This window comes from Belonocnema kinseyi, chromosome 7, assembly GCF_010883055.1.
Source record: "Belonocnema kinseyi isolate 2016_QV_RU_SX_M_011 chromosome 7, B_treatae_v1, whole genome shotgun sequence".
NCBI classification, from domain to species: domain Eukaryota; kingdom Metazoa; phylum Arthropoda; class Insecta; order Hymenoptera; family Cynipidae; genus Belonocnema; species Belonocnema kinseyi.
Genome location: NC_046663.1, coordinates 129,229,370 through 129,236,873, shown reverse-complemented (window position 1 = coordinate 129,236,873; position 7,504 = coordinate 129,229,370). Strand labels below are relative to the sequence as shown.

The 7,504-nt window shown below is 33.1% G+C and overlaps 1 protein-coding gene across 5 annotated transcripts in view; it reads left to right on the top strand.

Annotated features, from left to right (window-relative positions):
- Nucleotides 1-1,111: 1,111 nt before the first annotated feature.
- LOC117177547 (protein kibra) overlaps nt 1,112-7,504 on the top strand; it is a 441,495-nt gene continuing 435,102 nt past the window's right edge. For 2 of the 5 annotated variants that reach the window (XM_033368341.1, XM_033368338.1), the window contains exon 1: nt 1,113-1,923. The gene's annotated coding sequence lies outside the window, so the exon portion shown is untranslated. Of the gene's footprint in view, nt 1,924-1,953; nt 2,136-7,504 lie in introns of those variants that run through there. The other 3 variants (XM_033368344.1, XM_033368342.1, XM_033368343.1) reach the window with 2 other exon arrangements.

The following is a 7,504-nucleotide window of genomic DNA, read 5'->3' as shown; positions in this document are numbered from 1 at the left end:
GTTTTTTCAAATTATTCAATTTTAAAGCTTTATAAATTAACAAATTAACATTTTAAGAGATGAAAATGACGAAAAATTAATTTTTCATTGTAAAAAAAATGTGTGGCGTTAATTTTAATTTGTTTACATGTAATAAAAATCTTAAATTCTACAATTTAAGTAGCTTTAACTTTGAAACATTCAATATACTTTAAAGTAGTATCAAATTAAAAATTATTTTTATTTAAAAGCGCTAATGCAATTTCAATTCTTTTGAATTTTAAGTAATCAATTTTTAAAGCTTTTAATTTTTGCAATTTGCAAACCCTTATTTTAAAATAATTTTATTAACAGATTCTCGAATTAAAAAACAATTAAATTTTGAACGCCTTGAATTTATTTTTGACCGCTTATTTTTATTATTATTAGTATTTTTTTATTATTTAGTATTATTAATGTCGAAAACATTTGTTTGTGAAGAATTATCGGCAATTGCTTACTTCAAACACTTTAAATCAAATACTTTGTATTTCAAGCTCTGTTAAGTTATACCAAATAAAAGGGTTCTCCGAGCCCTTCCACTTGAGATTTTTTCAAAGCGGTCATAAATTTTCTCTCAGTTTCCCGTCAAACAAAATTTGTTGATTTTGGGAAAGGTCGAGCGATCCTGGGTCACGCTGCACTTGTGGATTGTGGAGACCCCTGATCTAGAACCATATCAAGTTTCCTTAAAACCCTTTATTTAATTTTCCAAATTTGTAACAAGATATCTCATTTCGTGTGGACGTGAGTTGTTTCGATAAAAATGGCCATAACTTATTTTTTAATTATTCAAGTCACAGACAAAAAATATACTATTTATCTCAGTTTGCACGTTTCTTGCCATTTCCCACAGCTTCAGCGAAAAATACTCATTACTGTCGACACAAATTTGCTGAAACCGCTGACAGTGAATTGCTCATATAGTAGGTATCACATTTCCTCAAAAAAGTTTTCTAGAAGTGAGTTGGGCCCGATTTGTCACCTACTGGGAAAGCCTTAGTACGGTCCTAAGCGCCTTGCACAAACACATCACTACAGCAGAACGGTGGTGGGAGAATAGAACCTGGATATTTGGAAGAGGGAGGGCAGACAGAGAGTGCCAACGTTCGCCTGGCATGTCTCGAGTCGACTGACTTGAAACATGCTCGTAGCTCCGATTGTTGTACACGCGGACGGGGACGGGTTGCTTTACGGTGGTTCTAGAATCTAGCTGTGTATCACCGGCAATTGGTATGATCTCGATGCCGACGGATTGATTGGTACAATAAAAAAGTGAGTTCGCGAAAGGAAAGAGTGGCATGCAGTAATATTATTCAAGTATCTGGAATTCTTTACCAAGGGGTGGATCATGTATTATGTGTAAATGAAGTTTGACTCCAGTTTCCCGAGGATGAGTAGGGAAAGTGCGTTTTGAAATTCGTGCACATGTTTGCAGTAAATATCAAGTCCTCAAGTTTAATGTTAAATACAAAAGTTAAGATAAAGAAGGAAGATTCAAAAGTGCCGCTAACGCTCTATGTCCGATCAAAAATTGTGAGTCTGCGTACTAGACTAGGTTTGATGGAGGGCTGACCTTGAAATTGAGTATCTTTGGTGTTAAAGGCTGTAACCCCGAAATCTACATCCAAGTTGACCAGCTTGCTTCAACTGTCAAGGAGAATCACTAGGAAAAGAAGAGAAAAATGTGAAGTGCGAAGTGTGCTTTTTTTAACGGCAGGTGCATTCGAGATCTGACAAGTGTCTTATAGTGTGTGCCTTCTACATTTTTATTAATAATAAGTGTCATCAGTTGTTCGGTGTTGATTCTATGCGAGCTCCTCGGCTAGCATGTTAACGGTGGAATTCCGCCCAAGAGGAATCTGAAGGCGGGGACTCTGACGTCACTTCGCTCATGATAATGAGGTATTCATGATGGCGGAGCAGCAGGGGCGTAGTGTCACGGTTGTTCTTGTCCTTGGTTCCATGATGTCAAAGAAGTTTTAGCTAACTTATTTGCTCTGTTATATTTTCTGATTTAATCAATGCAATTGATTTAAATAATTAGTTACTTGTACCTTCGTAACTTTATCAACCACATACACTACAAAGTTCACCTTAGCATGAATTCTAACCATGTATGATATGTCTAATTTTGAAATTAATCAAGTTACAATAACAAATTTTTCATTTACTAGAAACCGATGTGGAAACATATTTTCCTCCTTTTGAGTTACGAATAGGCATTCAAATCAATGTTTAAAAAAATAAAACGTGTAAAGCAAGTCATTTTAAGTTTAATGCTAGAAACAATGGCAACTATATGTGCACTCAAAAGAAAACGCTATTGCATTTTCATGCATTATAAGTAGCGGAATTCATCCTGAATTGTAATAAACGAATTTAATTTTTAAATTTTAAATTATTATATTAAAGCTGGAAAATGCGTTTGGAAGATTATTATTGCATGTCAATTTAAAAATATACAATAGGTGTTAGACGACACTTATATAATATTTTACGCACATTTAACTTTTTTTTTTAATATCTTAGTCTTGTGTCATCTTACGGCTAAAAGAGCAACCCTGAGATTGATGTTATAGAAATTTTTTTCTTTCACTCTTGGAGAACTTTTTGACAGAAGTATATCCCCTGTAGTAAACTATTCCATTGAAATCGATTGAATGAAATTCGAATTAGCGGGTGGATATTCATAAGGAGTCAAGTGCCAAAGTTTCGAAATCGGAGTTTTTCCTAAAAGATGTAAAAAATTCCCATAAACATTCCTGCCAACGCATTCTCTTTGGGGCTGCATTTTTTTAAAGTGGAACGTATTTCATTTATTATCTTGAATTCATTATTTTCCTAAAGAAATAGTGTAATTCAATGTAACATAGGATAAAATAACAAATGCATTATTTCTAATTTCAATAGAGTTAAAATTTCAACAAGAAATCTGTCGAAGAAAAATAATAATATAAGTAATTATTTTGGCCCAAATTTAGTAGAGGCTCTTTCTACACTCAAAGTAAGAATTACCGTTTAAATTTTCTCCAGACTAGATAATTTTCTTTAATTAATATGCTGTCCCCTGGATTCAGTATTAAATAATGTACAAGCCAATTTTTCTAAAATATGCCAAAATGTAATTACTTTCATCAATTGAAGTTAAAATGTTAGTTTTACGCAATTTGAAAGACATGATTTCATTTTGCATTTTTTCGAAACTGAATAATTTTTTAAAAGCAAATATTTTTTAGTTTTACTCGTTCATTTAATAGCTAGAATTTTAGTTCTTAGCTTTTTTAAACTGCACGTTCACATCACAATTAATGTTGAAAGTATCAGTGTTTGAAAAATCTGTATTAAATTTAATACAAATGTATGTGAAGTCATTTGCATACAGTGTAGTTGAAATTTAATATACATTTTATTTTAAATTTAATGTACAGGTCGGAATGGCAGCGTTCTTGTAGACTTTGTGTTTTCATTTCTTTAAATCTTGTCAAATATTCGAAATTAAAGTAATAATCTAGAATTCGTCGATTGAATTGGTTTTTAATATTAAAGTGCAACGTATGGGTGGAACTTTTTCAAAAATTTGCCCTGAATGGTACAAATCTAATGTGAGTACAGTTGATTGTAGGTTAGGTCTGTTGTTTATTTGTGTAATTACACATTTCGGTTTGAAATCCAATTTTGTTTTTGAATAGCTTTCATTTTGATTTTGTGCAGAATGAAACTATCTGAGTGATTATCGTGATTATAAATTAAATTTAATATACACGCCGCTCTTGATTACAATTTTTATTGCGTTGGAACCTCAAAATTTAATTGCCTCATTTTACTCCATAAATACTAAGACTAAATTTTTGTGTAGATAATTAAGGTATATTCCTGTTCTTAATAAAATCTGCCTTCGGAGTGAAGAATTGGCTAATTTCAATAGTTTTTGTCTAAAACATTCTTTTTTATTATCTTAACCTGAGCATAAAAAGAAAGTTTTCCACAAAGACTATTGAAAACAACCAAGTTTTCACTCCATATAAGGATTTTATTCAAAACAGGAATATGCCCCAATTATCCATAAAAACATGTAATTCTAGTATTTATGAAGTAAAAGGAGGTAATTCAATTTTGAGGTTAGGTCCTAGTTTCAACGCCCTTAATTATTTTTCTCGAATTTGGATAGCTTTTTGTCAGCAAGCTTTTTTTAATTTTAGTGAAGCATTAAATATCTTGAAAGTACTTTCTCATTTTTTTAATGGCCCTACTGAGTTTACAAAACACTTTTTTAATCTCCTGAAAAAGAGTAATATGGCAGTTGAGTCTTTATGCATTCCCACCCTTCAATTGTAAATTTTGAATGTGTAATCTTGGTACCAGAGAGGCCTTTGAATTTCTTCCACCAGTTGTAATCTGCCTACGGTCGTGTTTTGCATTGTAGTCATTTATAGTTTATTGCAAATTTTCGATTGACTACAAATCGTATCCAATTCTTTTGAATTTTACGTTCTAGATAACGCCCCTTTCGCGGAAAAATAAAAAATGATCAAGTTTTCTCATTAGAAAGCTTAAAATTCATTACGTGGGTTGTTCCAGAATAGATCGCCTGGACGTCGTTGCAACGTGTTTTAAGAACATTTTGATGTTGAGATATAATATTCGTAGATGTCCCTATACTCTAGAGTTTAATTTCACAATATATATCAGCGTTAATATTTGATTCCGTTTGCAAAAATGATTTTAAAATAATGATATTCGAAAATGAGGCTAAGTCAGCTTAACATACCTTAAAAAATGTTAGATGCGGTAAATCACAAAATTCTGTTATTTTAGGTGCAAGCATCTAATTATTTATCTCTAAACTAAAATAATATAATAATTTACGAATTGAAATTGTATGTGGTAACAATATATTTTAATTTAAGTACTAATTTTTTTATTAACATTAATTACAAAACACTCCTTCGACATGTCAGATTTTGAGGTTTTAAACTTGATATATCTAAGTCATTGTTATATATAAATAATCTAATACAAATTTGTATAAAATATACTTCCCTCATATTAATAATTTTATCAAAATTTGAGAGGATTACATAACTTTATTTATAAAATTGGCCAGCGGCAATCTTTGCTTTCGTTAAATCCTCATTTTTCTTGTCCAAATATCTCCTGAGGCTTAAGGAGGTACCACTGCAACAAGAATTTTCATTACCATTTTAACCAAACTTTTACGATATCTAAATATGATCACCAAAAGTACTCAGTTAAAATATCAGAAGCCTAGGGTAACTTATTTATTTATTTATAAATTTTTTAATGAAAAACAAGTATTTCAAAATTGAGGTGCAAAAATAATATTATCCATTTGGTTCCTGCATATACATGAAAAAAAAAAAATTAATCACGAAACTTGCGGTTCTGAACGTTGACTATCGCAATCTGGTAACATCGCGAGACGCGATCAATGTAGATATCAGGCAGCCGTTGATTCATGTCGCCGGCGACATGATCACAGTGTTGACATATTTCAACTCAGTAAGTCATCCGCGTGTAGGTATTAGGACTGCCTAGTCGACTGATCTCAGCAGTAACGATGGTTCCTCCTTAACAGGAAAAATTATATAACTTGCAGTACGTCATGAGATGGCGAAACTCTACACACCCAATTAAATTTTTTAATCTCGTGTGGAAAAATTGAAGGGGCCCGTATGGATTACACTCTCAAGCTTCGTGGAACCCATGAGCGCAATCCAGGCGAGGCCCCTAATGGCAACGACATGCTAATCCATAGAGGTCTAACGTGGGCTTCCCTCATGGAGCACTCATGGCACAATGGGCGCAGTATGGGTCGGTGCTAACTAGTACAGTACTGCTGTACTCAAGCGGTATGACAAAAAAGCTATTTAAAAAATAAATATTAATTGATTACGAGTATATGGACTCTAAATATTAATAGTCCTGTTTAGAGCAGTGGTCGGCATGCTCCTGACCAAGTCAGGCGACCCTGACAGGGCTGACCAACGACCTACTTTCTGGTCAGGTACCTGCGATTGTTGCGAATTTCAAACATTGATTGATTATATTACTTCACTAATAATAATATTTAAACATTAATAATTAGCCTTATAATGTACTTTCTTATTTTAATTTATCTATACATTTCCGCTTTCTAAAAAATATATCTATATATAATTTATTTATAATCAGGGTGGTGACTTTGACGGGTAACCGGGAAAACCCCGGAATTGAGTTTAAAAACCGGGAATTTACTTCTCATCGTAGCAAAGTTAAAATTCTTAATATTTTAGTATTTTTTGTCAATTAAACAGTAAGGGTACGTGGGTTAGTGTTCGCAGATGATTAGGTTGTTATGCCAGAGCCAATCGAAGACTTGCAAAGAATGTCGTATAAGCTAAATGCAAGCATGAAGAGCATGACCCTCAAAATTAATGCAAATAAAACAAAAACTATGGTGTTCTAAGGAAAGAGTGAGAAAACACTATGCAATATTTTATTAAATGATGAGAGAATTGAACAAGTTGATAAGTTCGTATACCTTGGTAGCTTATTTACTAGGGACGGAAATAAAGATGAGGAATTAGATAGACGCATAAACGAAGGTAAGAAGGTTATTGGTAGAGCAGGGACCCTTATCAGAAGTAAAAATATATTAAATATAGCTAAAATGGCAATAAATAATTCTATATTTGTACCGACTGTACTATACGGTAGCGAGACATGGACTTATCAAGAAAAAGATAAGAGTAAAATTAACACAATTCACATGAGATTCATGCGCATAATATGCGAGAAAACTGATGGATAAAGTGAGTAACGAGATAATTCTCCAAGAATGTGGTGCAGAAGAGACGCTAATAGACACATGGGAAAGAAATCAGTTAAGATGGTTCGGGCATGTTAAGAGAATGCCAAATGAACGACTAACGAAAAAAGTGAATGAAGGTTGAGTAAATGGCAGCGTGCCCAGAGGCAGACCGCGGAAAGAATGGTTAGAATGTGTGAATAATTGCCCTAGGTAGAAGAGACATAAGAAACCACCAAAACACGAGAGCCTGCATGAAAAAATGCATGGACGTAAAAGAAGCTAAAGAAGTATGCCAGAACAAAAAAGTATGTAGGCAAATATACTATATAAAATTCGAATTTTTGGGTTTGCGGCTCAATACCGTCCACGCCGTTGAATAGATCGACTTGAACATTTATACACATGTAGATTACGCACTGGAGATGGTTCCTACCGCAACCTGAATCGCTAATTGCTAATAGCTTTTGTTGAATAAATAATGCAATATAGCATTGACTGTATATCTATATATATATATATATCAAATAAAGTGGTGTAAAAAGGATGATGCTTATGCAAATCCACAGTTTTTGACCAATCGTCACCAAATGTGGCAAACTTATTCTTTGGGATCCCAAACGGATCTTCAGGTTATAGGGGGACTATATAGTTATATAGTATTGGGGGGGGGGG